Raw genomic sequence first — 25,727 nt, 5'->3', positions numbered from 1 at the left:
CAGAAGGGGAGGGATTTGGATGTACTCAGCAAGAACTAGGAACCTTAAGACTACAATAACTTCTGAGCATTTACCAAGAAGAGAGGATTTGAGAGACCTGTCCCAGTCATGAGACTGTAAGGGGATAAAGGGAAGTTGGGAGGGGCTTTCTTTCCTCTGGCTATTGAGAGAAATCTTCCCCTTTGAACAATATTCTTCCAATTGAGAACTGTGTTTTAGAATTCACTATGTCTGGGTCACACTATGCCATTCTGTCTTCCATCCACAGGTTATACTAAACAGTTACTTCAGGGCATTGCTTCAAAGCTGTATGGCTGTGGATCCTGGCTAGGCAATTCAGTTCCAACTCTGTACCACAGTGTGAGGCCAGAATTTAATCAGATGACTTTTGCTTGATAGAGGGCAGATGTGGAGAATAAATGTCTCCTATTTGGAAGATGACCCCTTTTAGTTTGACTCTGCCAATAAGTCACCTGTATTGCTTATCATTTGCAGCTGTGCTGAGAGCCTTCTGCCTGAGTGCATTAATTTAATTTTGGATTTAATAAACTCTGATCTGCTGGAGCCATTTACTCCGATCTAGTGGAGACATTTACTCCTGCATTTAGGCCCTCAGTTACTATGGTGACAAATGCAATGGCAATGCCAATACATTAAATAAACTGAATCACTAATGGAGCTACTTATAGATAATAAAAATAAGACTGTGCCTTAGGGGTTGATGAACCCTAACATGTGAGGGTTCTGATTTGCACCAGATAGATGCCATTACAGAATCTGAACCCTGGCCTTCCTCTTCATCCCATACTCTTGGAGCTAACTCCCATGAACTCTTCTGACCCTGAGGTGACAACGTAGCCAGCTAGTCCTCCTGCCTGCATTTTGGAGAGGGTCTTGTGGAGAATTGGGGGTTTTTTTGCCATCCACTTTTCCTTGAATAGCCTCATTGGTGTTCCTCTCTGCTGACCCCACAAGGCAAGATTTGGCTCAGCAGACTCAGAGACTGATCTAGATTTCTGCTTCAACTCTTCTCCTAGCCCACACATGGTGATAATGACATTTTGACCCATGTAATAATGATAAATTCCATTTTCTTGGATAACTGAGGCTATAGCTCTTATAAACAATAGGTTACTGTTGCAGCTATTTCTTAGTTGAACACTGTAGCTATTTGGTTATAAGGGAAGATGGTATCCCAAGAATCAATCAAATGTTATGAAATGTTCTGCTGCTTTACTGTCCTAGAATCATCATTTCCTTATTTTGTGGAAAACCAGCTTTCCTTCTGCTGAAGAAGCCCAGCATATGCTTTAAAGACATAGGAAACTAGGCAAAACCAGTGTTTATATAAAAGGATGAAGTTTGTTAAGGAAGGAAACCTGGCTGTATTTCACACAGAAGATCTTTTCAAGCATGAATTTAGTACTATTTATTTGGCCTTGACTGGCATGCCTGAAAGTGTTTATGAGTAAGGACAGGACAGTTTAAACTGTTGGGGCATCTATAAAGAAATGACTGTGACATAGATCAAGCCATTCATGCTGCTGCCACTTAAGGCAGTGCAGTTTCCTCACAGCCTTGTATTTGGATTTTAAGCAAGCAAATGCCAATCCCCTGATAAAAATAGGAGGGAGATGGCTCAAAGGGAAGCTTGCACAGATCCCGGTTATGTATCAAGCATAACATACCTTGGGATTTCAAAGTATCTAACTTATCCCCATTTAGGTTTCCATAGGGATTAACTTAAAGACTGATACAGTGGAATAACATTCATCTGTTCAAGTTTTCATAGAAAAAAATAAATTTATCTGCTTCTTTGGATCCAGCCCAAACATCGCATTTCGTAACATATCGATCGGTTTGGACTCAACCTGCCTGAATTTCTGGTTAATATTTGCTGATCTTAGTAATATGACACCCATTTCTATTTTCTAAGGGAGGTATTTGCCAAATAAATTCATTTCCATTTGTACAAAACACAAACATCTGAGCTGGATTTACAAGACTTTTCATGACTTGATGGGCCTCTGACAATGCCTCTCTTTCAGACCTGTGTGACAGGCAGACAGTGACCATTTTTTGAAATAAGATTCATTTAAGGGAAAAAAGTATATGTGCATTTTGATCTGATGCACTGGTATGAACTTTGCTGAAAGCAAAAATGAAAATCATGTATCCAAGAAGAGCTGAATGTTGGATGCCTTGCATCTAATGTTCATCTAGGCGCATTGCATAATTTCACCCTGAATCTTACCTACCTGACAGGCAGCTCTCTGTCAAAGCACAAAGCCTTCAGAGACTCAGAGGCAATGCAGGCATTTGAGAAATGGATGTTTTTCCCTTTTGAAAATACTTTAGGACCAGATTCCGTCTCATTTATTTATTCCAACGTTAAATACACAATGAATGGCTCTGGGTGCTGTCACATCATTGAAAAAGTATGGTAGTGAATAAAGTCAGACTGAAGCTGCACAATAAAGTGCAGTGTAATTGTCACATTCTGGGGTGCAATCCAGATCAGTGAGGGGCTGTGTCCCCACTGCCCTACAGCCCTGGGTGCCTCCCAATGCTTTGTTGCTATAGCTCCCAATCCAGGCCCCTCACAAACAGCATGCAGGTCACACCCTGAAGGTCTGTGCATTTTTGCAGCCTGCCAGCACTATCCAGCCACACTCTAGCATCCACCAGCGTAGTCTACCACTTGCAGGGTAGCCCCAACACATTCTCAGTCCTGAATTTCCTCCAAAAAATGTGTGTTCTGCACTGTCCAGCCCTTTTTTAGATAGTTCAGATATTTTAGGCCTGTTGCCCATGTAAGAGAACAATGTCCAACACTTTGCTACTTTAAATGGAGTTACCACACAGCTCAGTTTAACCACAACACTGAATTAGTTTTCATTAAAGAATAAAACAAGTTTATTTAATTACAAACAGAGGTTTTAAGTGAGTACAAGTACAATGCATTAAAGTCAGAAATAGTTGCAAGAGAATTAAAGATAGCACTAGAAAGCATTGTAAAACTTAAACTAGACTTGGTTCAAGGTGAAATCCCTTACCGCATGTTCCCAGTAACACTGCTGATCAAATTTCCAAATCTGTTTCTGAAGTCCAAAGGCTGTTTTTTTTGTCTTCTTTGGTGTGTGTGTGTGAGAGAGAGATGGATAGGGAGAGACACCTTGGGGTATTTTTGCCCCGCACTTCATAGTCACTCTTTGAAAAGCATTTTCCTGAGGTTACCCCTCGATAAAGTTAGTACCTGCTGCGAAGACAGAGACAAGACATTTTGTGGTGAGAGAGGTTCTATGCTGTTGTTTACTAAAATGCAGATCAGTTTGTTCCTGCCCCACTTCCTTGCCAAAGAATGGCCACTTGACAGGTGATTGCCCATCAACTTTGACATCTGGCAAGAGGCATCAGCTTGTCCTTTGTCTTTGAAAAATGGGTTTACCCAGACTTTTTTTGTAGCCACCTTTCAGTCCTGATGTCAGCTTATGGTCATAACCTTACATATAATGTTGCTACCCACATTTCACCACGATATTATTGACCAGCAAGTTATTAGTTTTCAAGTGACACATCACAAGGCATATTTTGTACAAAGATAATTACAGTGGTGTAATAGGGTGTGAATACAGAGGTGCACTCGGTCAGAGTAATATAATCATGCAGACAAAGCCACACTGGAAGGGGCCATGTTGCAGCTGGAGTTCCCAGGAAGAATTCTGGGACAGTCTGGCAGAATTCCTCCTACGGAATCCTGGAGAGCATATACTGAAGCAGAATCTCCATCTCCCTATTCTCAACCCTTTCCATACTCACCCATCCCTCCCTACCATCTTTCAAGCAGCTAGCGCACATGGCAAGATTCCCAGAAAACAGAAGCTGGACTCTTCATCCATGCTCTGGCTGTCCTTTTGTCCAAGATGCAGGAGTTGGATGGGGGTGTGTGGTCCACTTCTTGCTCTATTCTTCCTCTTTTAGTCCCACCCAGGGGTTGGCCACAGTCCTACCCTTCTTCTGTATAGCAACTGTCATGCAAATACTTCATGAAACTGGATAATACAGTCACAGAGCTTAATTAAAGAAGGGAAAGAGAGGAATTAAAAGGAATAGGCAAGATAGAAAAGGTATATTCTTGAATCAGCAAGTGTATGAGTCAATATGCCCCTCAATTACACAGGTGCACCTGCACTGAGTTCAAGTTCACTTCAGTGAGTTCAGTAGAGGTTGCCCCTGTGTAAGTGAGGTCAGTATGGAGCTGGTGAGAAGGATGCAAACTTCTAACATGGCATCTGGAGGGCTAGAATGAGATGGATGTAATGGGGGCAGAATCTAAAAAATGTTGCATTGTCTTCTTCAGAATCCGCACATTGCAAACTAAATGGATGCTGAAAATTCCCATTAGAGCTGCTGCTTAAAACCCACCGTCTCTTCTCTATGGTGTAGACTACATGTAAGCACTGGTGAGGGACTTGGAGATAGGACTGGATTAGAAATGTGAGAAGGGGAATTCCTACTGAAGTCAAAGGAGGAGCAGCTGGATCAACTAGTGAAATGAAGATAAACAGATCCAAAATGCCAAATTTGTATCCTGATTTTGAACTTCTCAAAAGTTCAGGGCTCCTTAGAACTAGGGTTTCAGGTCAGCTCATTATAGAGAAGAATCAGCTATGATTTAGGATCAAAATCCAGATTGTGCCTCCTTTCTCTCTCCTCCCACAGTTTGGGGACAGTCAGTTCTGGGCATGTGATCTAGGGTCATCATTAATTAAATGGATGTGGATGGGCAATTAGTGCCTTTCCTGGCAGAGTCCCTATTGTTTTCTATGTCAAAGGAAATGAAGAGAGCCAAGGCAGATGTCACTGGAAACCCCCTCTCTCAACACAGTCATCTTGTTAATCAGAACAGAATCTCTTACTTCATTTGAGACAGAGACCATCACTGCCAGAAAGGACAGCAAGAGGGCCAAGAGGGACAGTGGGGGCGGCAATGCTATTGCTGTGGGAAGTGAATAAAACTGCCTTTACTGCCGGTTATTTCTGTTGCATTCAGAACAGATCCTTTTTGTCACATACAGAAATGCACTAAGAGAAGCAAAAGAAACAATTAGAACAGAGAACGGGACAACCAGTACGTGTTGAGGCAATGTCACAGGCCCAATCCTGTTTACTTTACTCACACACGAAGAATCCCTTGGATTTCATGAGTATGGAAATCAGGACTCAGCTCCGTATCCCTTACTGCCTCCTACTTCTAGAATTGCCATGTCTATGAATATGATAATGTAATCAAGTTAGGGCAGCAGTTCTCAACCAGGGATCAGGGACAGTTAGACTTGCTGGGGGTCAGGGCAGAAAGCTGAAGCCCTGCTGTGTGGGGCTGAAGCCCAGGGGCTCCCAACCCTGCCACCTGGTGCTGAAGCCGAAGCCTGAGCAACCTAGATTTGCGGAAGCAGCAGAGAATCCTGTGGCACCTTATAGACTAACAGAAGTTTTGGAGCGTGAGCTTTCGTGGGTGAATACCCACTTCGTCAGACGCAGGTAGTGGAAATTTCCAGGGGTAGGTATATATATGCTAGCAAGCAAGCTAGAGATAACGAGGTTAGTTCAATCAGGGAGGATGAGGCCCTGTTCTAGCAGTAGAGGTGTGAAAACCAAGGGAGGAGAAACTGGTTCTGTAATTGGCAAGCCATTCACAGTCTTTGTTTAGTCCAGAGCTGATGGTGTCAAATTTGCAGATGAACTGAAGCTCAGCAGTTTCTCTTTGAAGTCTGGTCCTGAAGTTTTTTTGCTGCAGGATGGCCACCTTAAGGTCTGCTATAGTGTGGCCAGGGAGGTTGAAGTGCTCTCCTACAGGTTTTTGTATATTGCCATTCCTGATATCTGATTTGTGTCCATTTATCCTTTTCCGTAGTGACTGTCCAGTTTGGCCGATGTACATAGCAGAGGGGCATTGCTGGCATATGATGGCGTATATTACATTGGTGGACGTGCAGGTGAATGAACCAGTGATGGTATGGCTGATCTGGTTAGGTCCTGTGATGGTGTCGCTGGTGTAGATATGTGGGCAGAGTTGGCATCGAGGTTTGTTGCATGGATTGGTTCCTGAGCTAGAGTTACTATGGTACGGTGTGCAGTTGCTGGTGAGAATACGTTTCAGGTTGGCAGGTTGTCTGTGGGCAAGGATTGGCCTGCCACCCAAGACCTGTGAAAGTGTGGGATCATTGTCCAGGATGGGTTGTAGATCCCTGATGATGCGTTGGAGGGGTTTTAGCTGGGGGCTGTATGTGATGGCCAGTGGAGTCCTGTTGGTTTCTTTCTTGGGTTTGTCTTGCAGTAGGAGGCTTCTGGGTACACGTCTGGCTCTGTTGATCTGTTTCCTAATTTCCTCGTGCGGGTATTGTAGTTTTGAGAATGCTTGGTGGAGATTTTGTAGGTGTTGGTCTCTGTCTGAGGGGTTAGAGCAGATGCGGTTGTACCTCAGTGCTTGGCTGTAGACAATGGATCGTGTGATGTGCCCGGGATGGAAGCTGGAGGCATGAAGGTAGGCATAGCGGTCGGTAGGTTTTCGATATAGGGTGGTGTTAATGTGACCATCACTTATTTGCACCGTGGTGTCTAGAAAGTGGACCTCCTGTGTAGATTGGTCCAGGCTGAGGTTGATGGTGGGGTGGAAGTTGTTGAAATCGTGGTGGAATTTTTCTAGAGTCTCCTTCCCATGGGTCCAGATGATGAAGATGTCATCAATGTAGCGTAGGTAGAGAAGGGGCGTGAGTGGACGAGAGCTGAGGAAGCGTTGTTCCAGGTCAGCCATAAAAATATTGGCGTATTGTGGGGCCATGCGGGTGCCCATAGCAGTGCCACTGATCTGGAGATATATATTGTCATCAAACTTGAAATAGTTGTGTGTGAGTATAAAGGCACAGAGCTCAGCAGCCAGTTGTGCTGTGGCATCATCAGGGATACTGTTCCTGACAGCTTGTATTCCATCTGTGTGTGGGATGTTTGTGTAGAGAGCCTCTAGATTTGCGGGGCTCCCTGTGGAATGGGCCTTGGGCAATTGCCCTGCTTGCTACCCCCTAACGCTGGCCCTGGATTTCACATGCAGAAAAACAGTTGTTGTGGCACTGGTGGGACGTGGTGAAGTTTTTATATCATGTTGGGGGGCCTCAGAAAGAAAAAGGTTGAGAACCCCTGAGGGGTAAATGATGAATAGGTCCCCTTGGAGAGACATCAGAAACTGGCAGTGAACGATTTCCCCACACACCTAAAAAAGCAAACACAAGTAACCTCACATCCCCTTACTGCTATGGCCTAAGGTAACAAGGAAAACCCAAATTTTAAAAAGCAACTTGCGCTTCCTGATTGGATCCTTCCTGTCAACTTGCAGTGCCATTATTGGATCCAAACTTTCCGTGCGGGTTATACCAATGCATCACTTGATGTTATGAATCCAAATGCTCTACATTTGTGCCTTTAAATGGAAATAGTTGGTGACAAAAGTACTTTCATCTCTAGTTCAGCTCCCCTTTAAAAAAATCACCAAAAAAAACAAGACCCAAAAACCATCTGTAACAAAAAGCTTGCTTTCCATTTTGTCACATTTGTGGAGGATTCCATGGAAACAGAGGTTAGAAGCTATTAAAATGCTGAGCATGTAATTAGAGAGACAAGACGGTGAGGTAACATCTTTTGATGGACCAACTTCTGTACATGTAGCTGGCACTTAACAAATAATAAACAATAATAAAAAATGAATGAATTCAGTGCCTGCAAAAAGTGCCAAACTCTCTTTTTACCTTACCCAGAAAGCAACCATAATACCAGCAGTGGCAGTTCAAGCTTCCCCCTGCTATCCAGTGGGCTCCAGCCAGGCTTGGAGGGGCCACCTGGAGGATAATAAGATTTATTGAGTCATTGGCCTGTCTGCTGGAACTGCCAGAGTGGTTTTGTGATGTGGATACCTCTCTGCTAGGAACTGAACAGAAGCTACTGACTAATGTCACATAGTCTGCAAAGAGCAATCAGACCTTGCTTCCTACCAGACCCAAAGTATGTAAGGATCCAAGGGTCGTTGCACAGGCTCTGAGAAAGTCACTCTAAATCCGTTGTGAAGCAACTTTGAGAAAAGCAAAGGAAATAAATTTTAAAAAAAGGATTCTCTGATTTTCTTCTCTGCCCAGGACCCAGCCACTGGCATGAAGAACATTGTCAGCCAGAGAGCGGCAGTTTGGCTCAGAAAGCTGAGGTTGTACCAGGCAGTGCTTTAGTGCTGGATTATTTTAATTAAATCGTCTCTTTGGGGCTTGTTTGTGATTTCACAAGCCATGTGCTCACAGCAGCTCAGAAAACCTCAGGAAAAGGGTGCTTATAGTCTGTAGGGCTGAACGTGGCTTTTCCTGGGATTTTGTGAAGTATCAGGCAGAGCAAATGGAGTCCTGATCATGGGAGGTTACTCCAGGCTGCTAAATACCTGCAAGGTGGGGCAGGGAACACTGAGCAGAGTGAACCCACACTGGAGCAACCAAAAGGGTGGTGGGGAAACACAGGAGTAATAGCTCTGTCTTTCTTTAAGAATAGCTAGGTGAGAGGGAGATAGAGGACTAGAGAAGAAACACCCTCTTCCTCCCAGTAGCTAAAAGCCACAAAATAATTGCAGTGAGATGCTCTGACATCACTTTGCAATAGTCAAGCTGCAATGTTACATCTGTACTTAATTATAGCATGTCTTAGTGATGCAATAACCGATGTAAAGATGGCAGAGGTCAGATCATGCCATGGCTATTTGTAGCTCTCTCTGATTGCACGACTCTCTAGCTTTCCACAGTCCAGAACTATTGCCATATAAGGTATTGTCCGCACACACCCCTGCCCTCCCGCCAACAGTTATCAAGTACCTCTGTTGAACTGTATCTTGCAGAGAAAGGAGGAATATCAAGAAGACCCAATGTCAAACCCTTGAGGGGAACCCTAAAAAGTCAGTGTACGGTAGATTCTACTCTCTCACTCTGAGGTGCAGATCAACCACAAATAAAATGAGTATATTAAAACATTTTTGTAAAAACAAGCACCCTCAAATTCTGAGACAATAAAAATCTGATACCCTAGTGCCCTGTCTGGACTATTTTTTGGCATTCTAAATGTCTGAATTCAAATTCATATTAGACTTTGAACCACATCAATAACTATGCTGAAGTTTCAGAGGCTCCTCTGTACACCCAAAGGACACCAATTTATTATAAAAATTTGCATATGAGCAATGCTTTGCTACTGCCCAGGAAGAGTTTAGTCCTAGTATGCAATCTAGTCCTTGGCCTGTGGAGGATATATATTATATTTAAGGGAAGCATGCAAAGTTTGGCAATAGCATAAGTATCATAAAAAATGATAAATATGCACATATGGCCAAACTGAGCTCTCACTCAGTGACACCAGTAAATGCAGTATAGCCCCATGGAATGCAGTGGAGTTATTCTGGTGTAGCATCGCTGAGTGTGGCCATTTATAGATTCCAAAGCCAGAAAGGACCAGTGTGATCATCTAGTCTGACCTCCTGTAGGATACAGGCCACAGAAAATTCCCCAGAATAACTCCTGTTTGAATTAGAGCGTATCTTTAAAAAAAAATCCATGTTTTGTTACTTTCCATCTCAGAGTTTCGTTGCCTGAGAGCCTGAGCATGATCTTTCTGGTTATGTTCACGTACAGTACTACAAGGAAACTGTGGGCTCAATCCTCAGCTGTCTCAAATTTACCCCTGGAGCAGATGAAGAAAGTGGAGGGCAAGCAGGCTCTAAGCATCCTTTCTACTCCCTGAGCCTGCCTAGCAAGGGCTTAAACATCGTGTTACATCAGCTGCAGCAGTCCCATAGGAGCCACCATGCTGGCATAGGGTAAGGTGAAGAGCTGTGTGATCTGTCCTGACCCAGCATACTCTCTCCCCCTCCATCCCTGACCCCTACATTGAGGGTTCAGCGTGGGAATGAGTGACTGTGTGCACCTTCACTGGCACCACATATGCAGAGTATCCTCCTGCGTCAAAAGAATCCTCACCTGTCTCTTTAGGAAGATTTTGGCTGCATTGCACTGAGGCAGGGCAAGTCAGACAGTTCTGGGGTCAAGGACTGAGCCCTATAGTTCAGATGTTTTTACCACAAGGTTCACTTTTAAATATACTGCACTGACACATGCATTTGAATGTAACATTCAATTTTCAGGCATCATTTAAATGTTAGTTTGGAAGTGATGGGCATCACCAGACAGTCTCAAGGTAATAGTTATTTTGTCTTGGAGCAAAACATCATACCCCTTCAAGTCATTATTATGTTAGACCAAGGAGTCATTTAATGATACCTATGCAGTTGGCAAATGGGATTCCCCATTTCTAAAAGATGTCAGAGAAAAATCACAAACACAACCAACAATGCAGCACTAGGTGTGGATAGCTGATAGATGAGTAACATCTACAACCAGTGAGAGCTTTCCCCTTCCTTTTTGAGAGAACAGATATGCATTGTTAAAAGAGAAAGATGGAAGAAAACTGATACTAAGTATCTGACGGAGTCACAGGTGATAAATCAGAGTATAAAGAAATCCACAGACTCCATCTGGTTGGAGAAGCCAAAGCAAAGACCTTTGATATTCAGAGAACTTTCTACAGTTTTGACTCTACTTTCTCTGCCCTGTGCTGATGGGCTGTTTGCTCCAACCTTCTGCCTACCTCTCCTTCACAGTCTCTTTATCTCAGCTTCACTCCATACCTGTCCCTCTTACCCTCTTCTTCCCTGCTCTGCCCCGTCATAAATATAAAGGGAAGGGTAACAATCTTTATGTATGCAGTAACATAAAATCCCTCCTGGCCAGAGTACAGAATCACTTTACCTATAAGGGGTTAAGAAGATCAAATAACCTGATTGGCACCTGACCAAAATGACCAATAAGGAAAGAAGATACTTTCAAATCTGAGGGGAGGGGTTTGTGCTCTTTGTTTATGTCCTCTCTGGACGGAGAGAGACCAAGCAGGTAAAACATCTCCTAAAAACATACATCCGAGATTACACAAATTGTAAGTAACGGCAAGGAAATGTGTTAGATTATCTTTTGTTTTAGCTTGTGAATTTTCCCTATGCTAAGAAGGAGTTTTATTCCTGTTTTTGTAACTTTCAGGCTGAGCCTAGAGGGGAATCCTCTATGTTTAAATCTTTTTGTTACCCTGTAAAGTTACCTTCCATCCTGATTTTGCAGGTGTGATTCTTTTACTTTTTCTTTAAATAAAGTTCTTCCTTTAAATACCTGTTTGATTTTCAGTGTCCTAGGGATAAAGGGTCTGGTTGGTACTCACATTATTCTCAAACCTCCTCAGGAAAGGGGGTGAAAGGGCTTGGGGGAATATTTTGGGGAACAAGGGACTCTAAGTGACCCTTTTCCTGAATTTTTGTCTAAATCACTTGGTGGCGGCAGAAATAGCATCCAAGAACAAGGAAAGGATTTGTGCCTTGGGGAAGTTTTTAACCTAAGCTGGTAAAAATAAGCTTAAGGGGTCTTTCACGCGGGTCCCCACATCTGTACCCCAGTGTTCAGAGTGGGGAGGGAACCCTAATATGGTGGCAGCGTGATGGAATCATTTTGAGCCAGAAGCACAGACCTCAGGATTTAAAAAAGGACATATTTTTTTCTTTTGCTTGCTTGAAAACCAGGGAGGTTTTGTTGTTGTTGTTGTTGTTTTTTAAAAAGACACTTTTTTTTTTTTAAGCTGATTGCAGCTGGAGTTTCTTTTTCTTTACCTGTGGACAGAGTAGTAAAATTCCTGCAAGGGAATTCACAAGGTGGGGTTTCTTCCTTCCTAGCTCTCGGGTTAGGCTAGGCTAAGCGCAGGAAGGCTAGGTTGATGGAAAGTGAGGTCCAAAAAAAAAACTGGAATTAGCCAGATTGGAGGCTAAACAAAAACAGAAAGAACATGAAAGACAAATGGACTTAAAATGCTTGGAGTTGGAATCAAAGCAGAGGAAAGAGGTGAAACACTTGGAGGCAGAGGCAAAACACTTGTTTATGGAGTTAGTGCTGAAGTGTTTAGAGCTGGAAAAGGCTAAGATGGGTCTACCAGATAACCCTAACAATCCTTCTTGAGGTACCACTCCCCATTCCAAAAAATTCCCCACCTACAAGGAGGCCTTCTTAGAAAATTTTGAAAGGGCCTGCCTTGGGTACAGCATCTCTACAGACCAGTAAATGGTGGAGCTGAGGCCACAGTTCAGTGGACCCTTAGCAGAAGTGGCAGCTGAAATCCCTAAGGAACACATGAACTGCTATGAACTTTTTTTAAAAAAATGCCAGAATTAGAATGGAGCTAACACCCGAGCATGCCTGGTTCAGAGTCCTAAGGTGGGAACCAGACATGGTGTTTTCCCAACAAGCCTACCACATTGTAAAAAACTGGGATGCCTGGATATCAGGAGCAAGAGTTAAATCTCTGGAAGATCTGTCTTTCCTAATGCAAATGGAGCAGTTTTTAGAGGGTGTTCCTGAGGAAATAGAAAGGTTTGAACAGCACCTATCATAGGGCTGTGTGTAGGCTGTGACCATAGCAGTGTTGAGCACTTTTAAAAATCCCACTTGTAGCAAACATAAGCCCACCTATCCCCAAAACACATTCTTCACCTAGTTTCTGGACAAAAGGAAGAGTCATATTAATACATGGACAAATGCTATTCTCTCCTCTATGGCTGTGCACACAACAGTGGTATGTGGAGAGGCAGGAATTGGTCAGGCTACACAGAGGGTAAAGACCACTTGTGCAGAGCCCACTGCCAGGGAGTCTTCCTGTGTGCTGTTATGCAAGGGAGATCTGGGTTTAGTTGGAGGTGGGGCAGAAAAGAGGTTGGATGGTGTGGGAATGGAAGAACTAGTATTATAAGTATTGAGGGTCCTTCCCATTAGATACAGAGTAGCTCTATCTCCAATCAGTGACTAGATGCACAACTGATGGTGGGAGAGGACTTCTTCTCTTCTTGTACCTCAGAGATTCCCTATGTGGGGTCCACTTCAGGGCTGGCCTTACATGTGGGCGACCACCCAGGGCTCCATGGTCAAGAGGCAAGGAGCATGGCGGGCCTGGGGTGATGGAGGGCATGGGGGGGGGGCTGGGGTGGCAGTGGGGGCCAGAGGTGCCAAAATATAAGTTTGTCCAGGACACCACTTCCCCTAAGGCTGACCCTCGTCCCCCTGGGCACTACAGGGAGGATTTAAGCTACAGTAAAGAGGATTTTTTTAAAAAGGTATCAAACTTTAGCACATTTTCTCTCAATGAGAATAATTTTTATTATGTCCATTATCTCTTTTTCTCACATATGTCCATGTGTCAAGGCACTCACAGGAGGGAAAAGATATGACCCATAGGCCTGTGAAATAGATGCACACAGATCATTCATGGGATTCCAGTGAGGATATGGTAATCACAGAAGTGTGAGGTTTGTATATATTTGACTTAGGGAAGACAATGCACAAAAACAGTGAGTAATGCCATATATAGTTCTATAGATCTGATGTCATCACAAAGCACTCAGACTTCAAATCTGATGATTAGAGAGTTAGTGGAACTAGTTATCTTTAGCATATGTGCAGATATGTGATAGATATGCAGATGAGTCACTAAAGTCATAATATTGTCCATCTCCCCTATTGAGGATTTTTAAGTTGTCTGTGTGAGAGACACACTGTAAAACAGAGTTCAGAAAAACTCAGGTGGCAGGATCTAATCTTATTTGGATTATTTTACGCTTAGAGAAATTTCAGCTCCTTCCCACCCCCACAGTAATACTCTTTGAAAAACATCTGAGGATTTGTCTTAAAGTGGGTTCAGTCCTGCACAGAAAAACAGAACGCATTGTTTCCAAAAGATCAAAAAAGACCTCATCCTCATCCCTTCTTTTCAGCTTTGCTAAATGGGCAAGCACTCCATGTGACATATTGGTTCGGTAACTGGCAAATGAATCATCATGGGACTCCCCAAAGACTGCTGCTAGTAAGTAAATAATGCACCTTCCTGAGTCAGAGTTTTATTAGTACTCCATTCACAGATAACAGGATTAGGAAGGGGATTAGTAAATAAATCAACCCTGGTGCTTTTCTTTAGAGAATCTATACTTGAAAATACAGCATGTATATTAAATATACTGAGCCAAACTGTTTTTAGTTAATGTGTTTAAACCCCTAACTTCAGCAGAGTTGCACTAACTCAGCCCAGATAGAATTTGAGCCACAATGTGCAAAGCCCATTTAATTTTTGAAGGTATAATAAACACAATTGGTTGACCATAAAAATTGCCATAGAATAGCTATACGACAACACATTGATGGAACAATGACAGTGGTTTCTGCAAATGCAGCAGTTTTATAGAATTCTGGTCCATTTTGGTTGCTTATGGTTTAGACAATGATTTTGGCACATAATGTGGCCTGTTTCTGCATCATAAGAGGGAGCATGTGGTTCTATACTGGCTAATAGCCAAACAAAGCTGACTGTGGAGTAACAGCATTGTCATATGTGATCACCAGAAACCTCAGTAGGTTAATGAAATCCTTGGAATTTGAGTCATTGCAGACAACTTTAAAGGTCTGTAACATTTTTTTTTAAAATAGACTCAACATAGTTCCATATAGTTAATAGCAATGAAGATTTATAGCCCTTGAAGACTCATGTATATTTCTTTGTAAGGGGCATACTGCTGTACGATACTAAAGCTGAAAAGATTTGGTATGTATTAGCATGAGTGAATCAGGTGCTAGGCTGCTAAGCTTAAAGTCCTCTTACTTGAAAAGAAAGAAAGAAACACCTTATCACTATAGTAACCAGTGTTAAGATATCTTCAGCACATTCACAGGACTGAGCTCTTAATTGTCAGTGCGTGCTGAGGAGTCTCAGCATCACTCCAGTGGTGCTTAGCTCTTGCAAGATCGAGCCCTTAATTCATAGCAATAACATGCTCCAAAGTAATCTAATACTGCAGAAGCTGAACGCACGCCAGAGGCTCCCCAACCAGGGAGGCAATTTTTTTTGTAAAGTTTGTCTTATCCCAGATCAGCAAAGAGTGCACAGAGTATTGTGTACACAGTGTGGAATTTATAATTATGTCATGATCCTGAAAAGAATTCCCCACTTATTATAGAATCTACTGCTGAAATGCAGAAAGCAAACAGACTAGTGTTTTCGTTAAACAAGCTTTATCTAAATACATATTTTTCATTATTACTAACCTCAATTTGGTGGTATATCAAATATACAGAATATCACACTATCAAATATTAATTCATCTGATTTAAAAATATCAAAGAAACACTTTTTTTTAAAGCTCTCCAAAGTGCATGCAACCTAAAATTTGTGTGCACAGAGGCATATCTGTTTGGGATGCAAAAATAGGTGTATACATTGACATGCTTATGTCTACACACAGGTTACGTTTTTCTGTACTCAAACAGGTGCATGCCTTTACTGGCGGAGTGAAGTGAGGCCTTACACTCAACTCGATGATATTTCTCTGTGTCTGCAACCTGATAGTTTTTGAAAACTATATTTGATCAATTGCAAAATTTCAGGGAATAGTCTAGACATCAGTGGGCAGAACCCTATGGATTCTGGTGGAAATAAACTGTGGGAAGAGCTTGATTTCCACAAAAGTCACCACTTGGTCACTGAGTGGTGGGGAGGCAGAGACTTCACCCAGGCCATTGGGAGGGGAGCAGAGTCACTCTGATTACAGGGGTGAGGCACTGACCCGAGGGTTAGGATAATGGATTACTATTAGAGTCTCAGAGAGCTTCGTCTGTTTGCAGCACCAAACGGGTCACTCTGTGACCCTGATTTTAATAGAAGTGAGGATGGTGAAAGTCCCTCCAGCCAGCCCCCAGATCCCACCTTGTTTCCACTCTAGTTAATCCCCCTGTCCTGCCGTGCCATTGTTTCCCACTCAGGTCAGGCCCCCACTCAAGTGGCTCCTTGCTTCACTCAGCTGGGCTCACCTCACAGGTCTGGCCAGCTCCTCCAGCCATACCTCTTACTGCCCCCCCTCTGGCCAGGCCCCTTGCTCCCCACCGCCAAAGTCTGTCAGATCCTTTTTGATTTTCACCAAAATCAGCAGAATAGAAAAGCCTGTAAAATCAGTTTTCTCTGGTGTTCAGGCCAAGCTGGAGGGGTGGGGCAAGAGTCCAGCTGTTACAAGTTCAGCCTACATAACCAATGAAGTGTCTGGCCCTCTAATTTTACACGCCCACAAGTTGGTGGCTCTTAGAAAATCTGACCCATAGTTTCTACCAGGCAAATAATATATATAATACAAGCATATAATATGCATCCAAGAGTAGAGAGGTAACCAGATAAATATTATGCTTAAAAATTTATAACTAGAGCAAACCAGGTGGTTTAATAACAGCAAAACAGGAGGCCAATTTTCAGGTCTCTAGTTCTGTCCTTTTCTTCTAAACTAGCATGGGCTGTTACTACTGCAGATAGAGGAGAGGTTTGCATAATGTTGCATTAGCAACCCCGGGATGGTTTGGGGAGTCTGCCAATGTACAACTTGTGAATCCTTGCTGAAGCTATGAAGTTCGTACTATGAAATTGTTGGCTCATTGAATGGTGTAATGTGGCTGTGGAGTCAGCTATGGCCGGTCAGGGTTGCAGCATGTCCACCCCAGACAATTGTGGGCCCTTAGACCTTTAAGGGTCACTTATTCAGGTGCAAGAACCTTGGTACAATGGGTTGACTGAAGCTTAGGGAACCAAGTTTGATAAAGTTTCTCTGCAGGGGGCTGGGAAAGTGGGGAATGGAAAATCCCTAGCATCAGAGAAAAGAAACCCAGGTATTGATGTTGGCCTTTAAAAGCCAGAGGCTAGGTGGGTCAGAAAAGACACAGACACAAAGGACGCATGGGTAAAGGAGCAGAAGAAGACTGACCGCAGAGGTCAGAATCAGAGAAACTGTGTGTGTGCAAGAGGGGAAACCTGGACTCCACAGAGGACTCAACCCTAAGTTCAAATTATCCAGTGGGGTGAGGAAACTGAGGCAGGGAAATGCATACAGGTGTGCTTATTTTATCTACTTCTGTGTGTTTCTCATGCTAAGTAAAGAGTACTGGTGTTTAGAATCCTGTGCAAAGTCTATCTGTGAATCTGTTTGCTCTGACTGTCACTTGACCACAGAGAGTTAAACTGTAAACTCAGAGCACCCACATGCTTGGAGTGCTGGGAGAGGGTGTGTCTAAGAGCTATTGGGGAGCCTCAGGGAGGCAGCTCTAGTTTCAGGGTCTAGGCTGTGGGATCATAGTATCTCAGAAAGGGGTGCTAGACAGAGAATCTATACAGAGAGTGCACCCAAAGAGAGAGAGAGAGAGATCTGCTTAATCTCAAAGCAGCTTAAAGGGCACATAAGTCCAGTGAGGTAGGCCCTGAACACAACACCAAAAGGGAGCTCTACCAGGGTTGTATGTCTGACAAACCCCTACCAGGCCAAATGAAGGACTAGCTCAGGATAGAGCTGCATCTAACTCTCCATGACACAAGGAACATTGCTGCAATATGGACAGCCCCTGAGGCAAGAAGGAAGTAAAACAGAGAGATTGCAGAGAGAAATTGCCTATATTAATATTTGCATGATAGAGTTTAACTAGAGTTTGGTTTAACACATCACCTTTCACGCAGAAGCATTTCAGAATACTTGGAAATAAACTGAGTTAAATACATGCATTGCAGTATCCATCTAAGCTAGCATTTCTCAAACTGAGGTGAGGGTCCACTGGCCCCACTGATCAACTCCTCTCCCTCAACTCCTCCTCCTCTCTCCTGCACACCGGGAACAGCTATTCAGCGGTGTGCAGGAGGTGCTGGGAAGGAGGGGGAGGAGCAAGGACAGTGCATGCTTGGGGGAGAGGGTGGAAAGAGGCAGGGAAGAGGAGGGGCAGGGGTGAAGTGGGGGTGGGAAGAGAGGGGGCAGGGGCTCGGCCTGGGGCTGAGTGGGGGGCTTGGGGATCCATGAAAAATTGTAAATCAAAACGGGGGTCCTCAGGCTGCTAAAGTTTGAGAACCACTGATCTAGGCTAATATGAGAAAACATTATGGGACAGAGCCAGTAATCCTTACTCAGGCAGAATTGCCATTAGAGTCAAGGATCAAGCCCTATGTGCACAAGGACAGTTTACACTCAACCTTGGACATTAGAACCTTTATTGAGAGAGAATAATTCAGTAAACACATTGGGATTATCCACTTTCCAATATGGACATGTGAATTTTCTTCCCAGCCAGCTGGCAGGCAGGAGGAATCTCAGCCATGTGTGTCACCTGAAGGATAGTGCCTTTATCTAGCAATCCTGCAGTTCCTCTTAGCATTCCACTGTTCTTACACTACCAGGTACCCCACCTTAAAAACTTCACCATGTATAGGAAATAACTACAAAACTCTACCACAATGTTTATCGTAATCTCTTACTCCCTGGGGTAAGAATAGGAGAGTATAGAAAATACTGAGGTAACCTTATTTATTGGCAAGGTTGGTGGTGACTTCATATGTTATCAAGTCTCGTGGAAGTGTTGAATCTATGACTTCACCCTCAGACAAAAGGACCCGAATGTGACTCATACAGACACTAAATATAATGGCTCTTTTCCAGTATTCTAACTGATCATGTAAGTTACACTATCTTTTAAACCCTACATAACATTTAAGATATGGATTTTGCCCATTCCAGGCTCTCAGGGAAATGTGGGTCTAACAGTACAGATGTGTTTTCAAGTAAGGCAATTTACAGAAAAAGATACAATGTAGTATCAATGTAGCTTGTGATTTTCGGTTTTAAATTGATAAAACACCCCCAACACAAAAAACAAAAATAAAAATAGAAGTCAGGGTTTATCCAATAAATGCCAGAAATTGTTATTGGTGGGTTTGTCTACACAGAGCAGTAATGCGAATTAAGGGTGTTGTGCATTAATTGGTCCGTGTAGATCTTGATGATGTTCACTACAAGTTCTTTAGTGCACTTTACCATTGCGCTATTTCAAAAAGCACCGTGTTAAAGTGCACCAGAGAACATTACACCTTAGTGTATACTACTGTAATCTTTGTAATAAGTAATTTATATAAATATACATTACTCATTAAAGTATATATAAAGAAAGCATTGATCTCCCCTTTTTTTCTAACTATACAACTCAAAAATTGCTACAAAACCCTCCAAATAACTAACTAACTAACTAAATAAATAAACCAACCTTGAAAAACAGAGGCCTTAAGTATAAATAATGCTAAGGTTGTGATACAAATACCAAATTTCAAAATTAGAGTTAACATGCCTCTGGGAAAGGCTGTTGTGCCTCTTAATAATATCCCATTTCCCCCACAAACAGATGGTTGAGGATGAAATGCCTCATCCATAACTTTGATTTTCCTGGTTTATGCTAGGTATGTGTCATTGTGATGTTATTTGAATATAATATTCTGAAGAAGAGACGTGTTTTTAAATAATCTTGCTGCAGATACAGGCAGGGGAAAAGAAAAGATCAAACATGAGAATGTAGGGATTAAAGTGCAAGTTTGTGGATGAGAATCCTAGTGGGCCCCTCATTTCCTCCCACACAGACAAATTTCCCACTTTGTTCTTTGAGTGTTGGCTGTGCTCCTGACCTCGCAGCTCTTTTCTCTTTAACATGATCCTAGTATAGAGAGGTACCGTTCATCACTGAAGTTTTCATCCATTCTTTATTTTCAGCCCATGCCACCCACACTTCACATGGCAGCTCTTACCCACAGAAATCATGTAGATCTAGTGAACTGTCTATAATGGAAAACACATGGGGCCTAATTGTCATTTACATTAAGGCTCCTTTACACCACAAAGAGTGTAAAGGGGCCCATTTTAAATGCCCTTTACACTGCCAGTGGTCCAAAAGGGCCATAGTGTAAATGACAGTCAGCATCTCTATGCGTTGTCTGTGCATCAGTTGATTTCTACAGCTACTATCACAGAGGAACCTAGAATTTCAGGGATGGCAAATTCATTTTGTTGAGCGTGCTGAAATATATTTTGAATTATGGGCAGTGAGCAAGGATTAAAAAATTATAGCTATACTGCCCTCAATCCACAGCAGGCCTCACTGCTTCAGTGGACAAGGGCCCCTATGTAGTAGCCACATTTTTAGTTAATAAAACTACCAGTGCATTTAACATCACTCAGTGGAGAAAAAATTAAATTTCTATTATTTTCTGCCTTATTTTTTTGTCCATTTGCATAACAGAATTCATCACATGGTTCTACAGTTTATTACAATGTCATGTTTATCATAAATTTCATAACTGACAAATTAGCTATGCAACCGCATGTGTATTTTTAAACAATCGCCCATCGATTGTTTTAGGGTAATGGGGCCTTGAAGGCTCATTATCAGTTTTGAAGGTAACAACTTAGGGGCAGTTTTACATCTTGCTTAGAGCTGGTGTTTCAGTCTAAAGCTACACTGGTTCATGTAACAAGTAAATTAGGCCTAGAAACCTTTTTGCTTGCATTCTGCAAAACAGCATGGCAAGCCAGATAAATACATCAAGCATGCTGGATCTGACCCCTGAATTTGATATCCTTGATCTAGGTGTATAGATATTTCTGTGTTTGAGAGAGAGTTTACTATTCCCTTCCCTTAAGGAAGGCAGGATTAATCCCAAAAAGAAAAAACACTTCAGTTGATTATTGTAAAATATAACTTGGACAGAAGTGGCAGGATCAATGTTCAAATTAGATGTGTCTGCTTGAGCTTTACTGGTGTTTAACCATAAACACTCAACTCAGGAAAAAAATTCTATTAAACTCACCTTTTTAATTCTAATGCCATTACTATGGTATTATCTTGTACCCATGGAAATTAGAAAAAAAAAACCCAACAATGAATTGTTAGAATTCAGGCTTCATAGCTCCTCTCCTCCAATTCTGTCTTTTTCCATCTCATCTCTCTCTTTTCCATGCCCTTTGAATAACTCACCTCATTGCTTAGTGGTGGTATTATGTCGTCAGAGGTAAACCACCCATCATCCTCTTTTCTCATGTGACATATCTGAATTTATGCCACCCATCTAGTGGTGATGTCACTGCAATCAATTGAATTCACCTTGCATCTTTTACTGTCTCCCTGAACTTGACCCACAAATCCATCTCAGCTAGCACTACTTCAAACATTGTTAGCTAGCATTCCTGTGGGTTCCGCCGTTACAACAGACCTGTGCAAAAGACAGTTTTCAATGGTAAGAAGGATCAAAGATTTTAAAAACTGCCTTTACTCAAAATCTAGAATAGGATTGTCTCACTGTAGCTGATGGAGAAATGAAAACCCTGACACATACATTCCTCAATGCCCCCTCCCAATCAAAGAATTCTTCCAATAACTAAAGTAAAAAGACTGAGGTGATGCATCACTTGTGCTCAATGCACTTTTCAGTGGGTGTTTTCCACAGCCTTTACAGAGGTATAAAATGGGATGTGTGATTTGCAGATCATGTGTTTTCAATGACTGATGCTTTCCAAAACAATTTCACAGCTACTAAGGGAGAGTGGATGTTGGTTGTCAGCCATTATTATGTTAGTCATCTCTGTTTACTTCTTTAGTTTAATAATCTGGTGACCTTCTTTATCCAGCATATTTAAAATTTAAAAAATACTGGATCACATCCTCAGCTGGAGTAAATCGGTCTAACTATTGATTTTAATTGAGCTCACTTACACCAGTTGAGGATTTCACCCACAGTATCTTAATAAACTTAGTCAAATGAGTTATTATATATAAAAACCCGGGAATTAAAAACAACCTTTGTTTAAAAACATAAGCTGGAGGCCTGAACCAAAGCCCAGTGAAGTGAATGGAAAGCCTCCCCTTGATTTAATAAACTTTGGATCAGGCTTTGTAAGGATAACATATTCATTTTCTTGTTTTAAAGTGCTTGGGTTTTATGAATAATGTAGTAAGTATAGGGTCATTTAGCAATCCTTACTCATTTCTGAAATGAAGCTTTTTGGTTTGAGGAGATCTTCAAATCTGCCTGCCTAATATTTGTTAAGCATGTTTATTCTCCTTGCTAGCATAACCTTGAACTAACTGATTTCTGTCAGTATGCCTCCAGAGTACCATCATATTTTTTGTTACATGCCTGTTTATAATTTCCAGTTCAATGTCCTTAATATTTAATGGTGGTGGCTGTAAAAGACTACTTTCCCTGTAGCACCAGGTTTACCATGGAGGTGATTGGTTAGTCAGTGAAAAGTCCTACAGTTGGCTGGAGGGAAGGGGAGGGGAGTGGGAGATAGGACTTCTAGAAAAGTCTCACAATCTGTGTGTGCATAAGGCTCATATGTGACCTTGTGGATCTCTGACGTGTGACTGCTGTTGACCCAGCCGAAGAGTTCAAATTATATGAATGATGCCCTGATACTGCAGGGACAAGGGCCAACATAGTACACATATCAGAATATTTAATAGGAGGATTCTAGTCATTTAAAAAAAATACTCAGAAATGTCTGTTATTCAGGATGAGTTTATTCCAAGGTATCTTGTTAAACATGTGCTGAAGAGACAGGTTCAAACGAAACATGACTCAGATGGAAATATACTTCATAGAAATACGAAAATCATAAATTTTCCTTCCATCGTGTCAGAAAGTTTTTCCCTGGAAAGGAGCTTGCAAACTTCTCCAATAGGAATGTTGTTGACATTAATCCAGATTTAATGAAGCAGCTTGATGGTTATATAACTAATGTCAGTTTCATAAAGAGTCTAAATTAGTCTTCCTAAAGTACATAGTACTTATGCTTGAAAAGCTTGAACATGTTCTAGTCTGAGTCTGAACAGATAGTGCCAATGGCAAGAGATAAATGTTTCAAACAACTCCGTGCTGCTATTTCAAGTCCCTGCAAAGAAAAATTAAAAAAAAAATTAAAAGAATGTGTAGCAAGAAATTTAGTTTGTGTGTTTTGCTTTACATTGTAAATCTAATTTACATTTAATCAGGGCCAGCTCCAGGCACCAGCTAAGGAAGTAGGTGCTTAGGGTGGCCAATGGAAAGGGACGGCACGTCCGGGTCTTCAGCGGCAATTTGGTGGCGGTTTCCTCGGTCCCTCTCAGAGCAAAGGACCCGCTACCGAATTGCTGCTGAAGACTGAAGCGGTGTGGTGGAGCTGCCGCTGAAGTGCTGCTGATCACAGCTTTATTTTTATTTATTTATTTATTTTGCTTTGCCATTGGGGCAGCGAAAAATCTGGAGCCGGCCTTGCATTCAATGGATTTACATCAATAATGGATTATCAATAACAGGACTGGACTGGACAAGATAAGCATTTGACTATAAGCAACTACTGAGATTGGCTAACTCAGTGTTTCTCAACCTTTTTCATACCAGGGACTGGCTTGCTGCCTTCCTAAACTGTGTGAAGGAGATCTCAGGGATTGGTGCTGGTCCGTGGACCAGTCATTGAAAAAACACTGGGCTAAATCACCCCCCATCACAGTTAAGGTCAGAGCTGGCAAGGTACTTACTATAATAAACGTTTTTAGAAGAGAACAAAGGAAGATACCAAAATAGAACTGCAATTTTTTGCAACCAAACAAGCTACAAACAATTAGTAGCTGTCAAAAGTGTTCCAAAATAGCACTTGGTATCTTCTCTCAATGGCTGGATTTTGAAAAGGAGTATAACTAATGCCAAAGGGGGGCCTCATCTACTGCCCATGCTTGTGGATGCTGCTACCCATCTCTGGTTGGCTAGGACATTGGTGGATGAAGAACTGGCCTTGGTTATACATGACTTCACATCTCCGATATGGACTACAGCAATGCAATATACCTGGGCATTAAGCCAGGCTTCAGTAAACTCCATCTAATAAAGAACAGAGCAGCTCATCTTCTTAGCAACATGAGATACCATGAGCACATCATTAAGAGCTCAATCTGTTGAGCTTATCAGAAAGAAGATGGACAGGTGATTTGTTTATGGTGTATAAAGTACCTTCATGGGGAGAAAATACTGAGTAGTGGAGAAGAGGTAGAAAAAGGGGAGCCTCTTCATCCACTAATGTTCGACCACAGGAAGCAGCCATTTTGTTTTGCTGCTTCTGCTCTTGGAGTGGAAGACCTTATTGGGATATGGTTAAAATAGGGTTCTGTGTTTTTTAAGATTTTGAACTAGAGTTCTAGTTTTGTACCCTAATAAAGTCACTTCACATGACAGTGGGTAAACCACTTCCCTAAACATAAATCCAGTAACTGCCATTATTGTATGCATTTCATCTCCTTTCATGATTATGTTACAATTAAGAAGATCTTTAAAAATGCTGCTTGACAGAATAGGATTATTAAAACTATTTCTTGGTAGGACACTTGATTGAGAAGTCTAATTTGGTCTCAGTAGGAATATGCAGTACACGGTAAAATGCTAATTTGCATAATGATATTAATCCCATAAGTGTATATATCTCACTGTGTAAATACACAAATTTGCTGTAGTGCAAAACAATGCTTCTCCAAAAAATATGTTTCAGAGCAGCTCCCAAGGAGCTCTTGGGAAAGTACTCTGCATATGAATCGCTATTGTTTCTTGCTCAGGGGGTCTGACAAATCCTTTTTGTGAAGCAGTGATTTAGGCTGCTATTTCTGCACTCTTCTTATTCAGACATGGCAGAATGACGGGCGGGGGATAGGAACTCTGTACATTTGTAGTTAGGAAATGAAATTTATTTAGACAAGTGCTCTGTCAGTCAAAGGAACAAGCTGCCACTTGGATGCATCAGACTGATTTTTGTTAAGGTCTTAGTGGATGTAAAAATAATTTGCAATTGTTTTGAATATGGTGTTTTGTTTAGGATGAGAACTGCAACAAACTGTTTTTAAAGGGATGTTGAAAAATTGGAGAGGGTGCAGAAGAGTGCCACGAAAATTATTCAAGGGCTGGAGAAGATGCCTTATAGTGAATCTTAAAGCTAAAAATGATTAAACTCATAAAAAAGCAGATTAAGTGGTGACTTGATGAAAGTGCCTTCTTGGGGAGAAAATACTATATGCGAAAATCCATTTCCCCTTCCCTCCATGCCAGTGTCTCCCACTCCTCCCTTCCCAAGGGCTATATGTTTGCCCCCTTTCCCCCACCATTTTAATTTCTTTCTGGCTGGGAGAGACTGCCAAACTTTACACTGTATTGGGAAAATGGGCAGAGCTGAGTTGGAGTACAGTGGCTGCGTGGTTAATGTGCTCAACTACAAATCTGAAGAGTGTGGATTTGAGTCTGGCTCAGTCTCACACTGAAAGGCCACCTCCAGTTCACCTAACAGCAAAATGGATATCTGATCTATAGGGTTAAAGCAGGCTGATGTGATGCTGGCCACATCACTTCCCTGTGTACCCTTGGCTATGAAACTGATGTGCCTTAATGATGTCAACCGGATGGGAATTTATCTTCATTTAAGGAAAATAAATTATTTGCCATCAGCATGTTGACAGAATCAATTTAATCTTATTTCTGTTTATATGATTTTTTTTAAATTAAATATCCACCTCTTATCTTCCATAGTGTTCATTTTAAAATTCCAAGGAAACTATTTGTACTGTAGCCCTCCTCCTGCAACATGCCTGTCTCTGGGCTTTCTACTAGAAGGAGAGATAGTAAAAACAACAAATCAAACTGCTGAGAGTGAATCTTTTCAGAGTGGGTGG

General features: G+C 42.0%; 1 long non-coding RNA gene across 1 annotated transcript in view; it reads left to right on the top strand.

Moving 5' to 3' along the window:
- Positions 1 to 10,978: 10,978 nt before the first annotated feature.
- LOC142046357 (uncharacterized) overlaps positions 10,979 to 25,727 on the top strand; it is a 34,733-nt gene continuing 19,984 nt past the window's right edge. Inside the window, exons 1-2 of the long non-coding RNA XR_012655277.1 lie at positions 10,979 to 11,064; positions 13,362 to 13,465. This is a non-coding gene — a long non-coding RNA (uncharacterized LOC142046357). The remainder of the gene's footprint in view (positions 11,065 to 13,361; positions 13,466 to 25,727) is intronic.

This window comes from Chelonoidis abingdonii, chromosome 1, assembly GCF_003597395.2.
Source record: "Chelonoidis abingdonii isolate Lonesome George chromosome 1, CheloAbing_2.0, whole genome shotgun sequence".
Taxonomy (NCBI): domain Eukaryota; kingdom Metazoa; phylum Chordata; order Testudines; family Testudinidae; genus Chelonoidis; species Chelonoidis abingdonii.
Note: the sequence above shows the minus strand (reverse complement) of the source record. Positions and strands in the feature narration are given on the sequence as shown.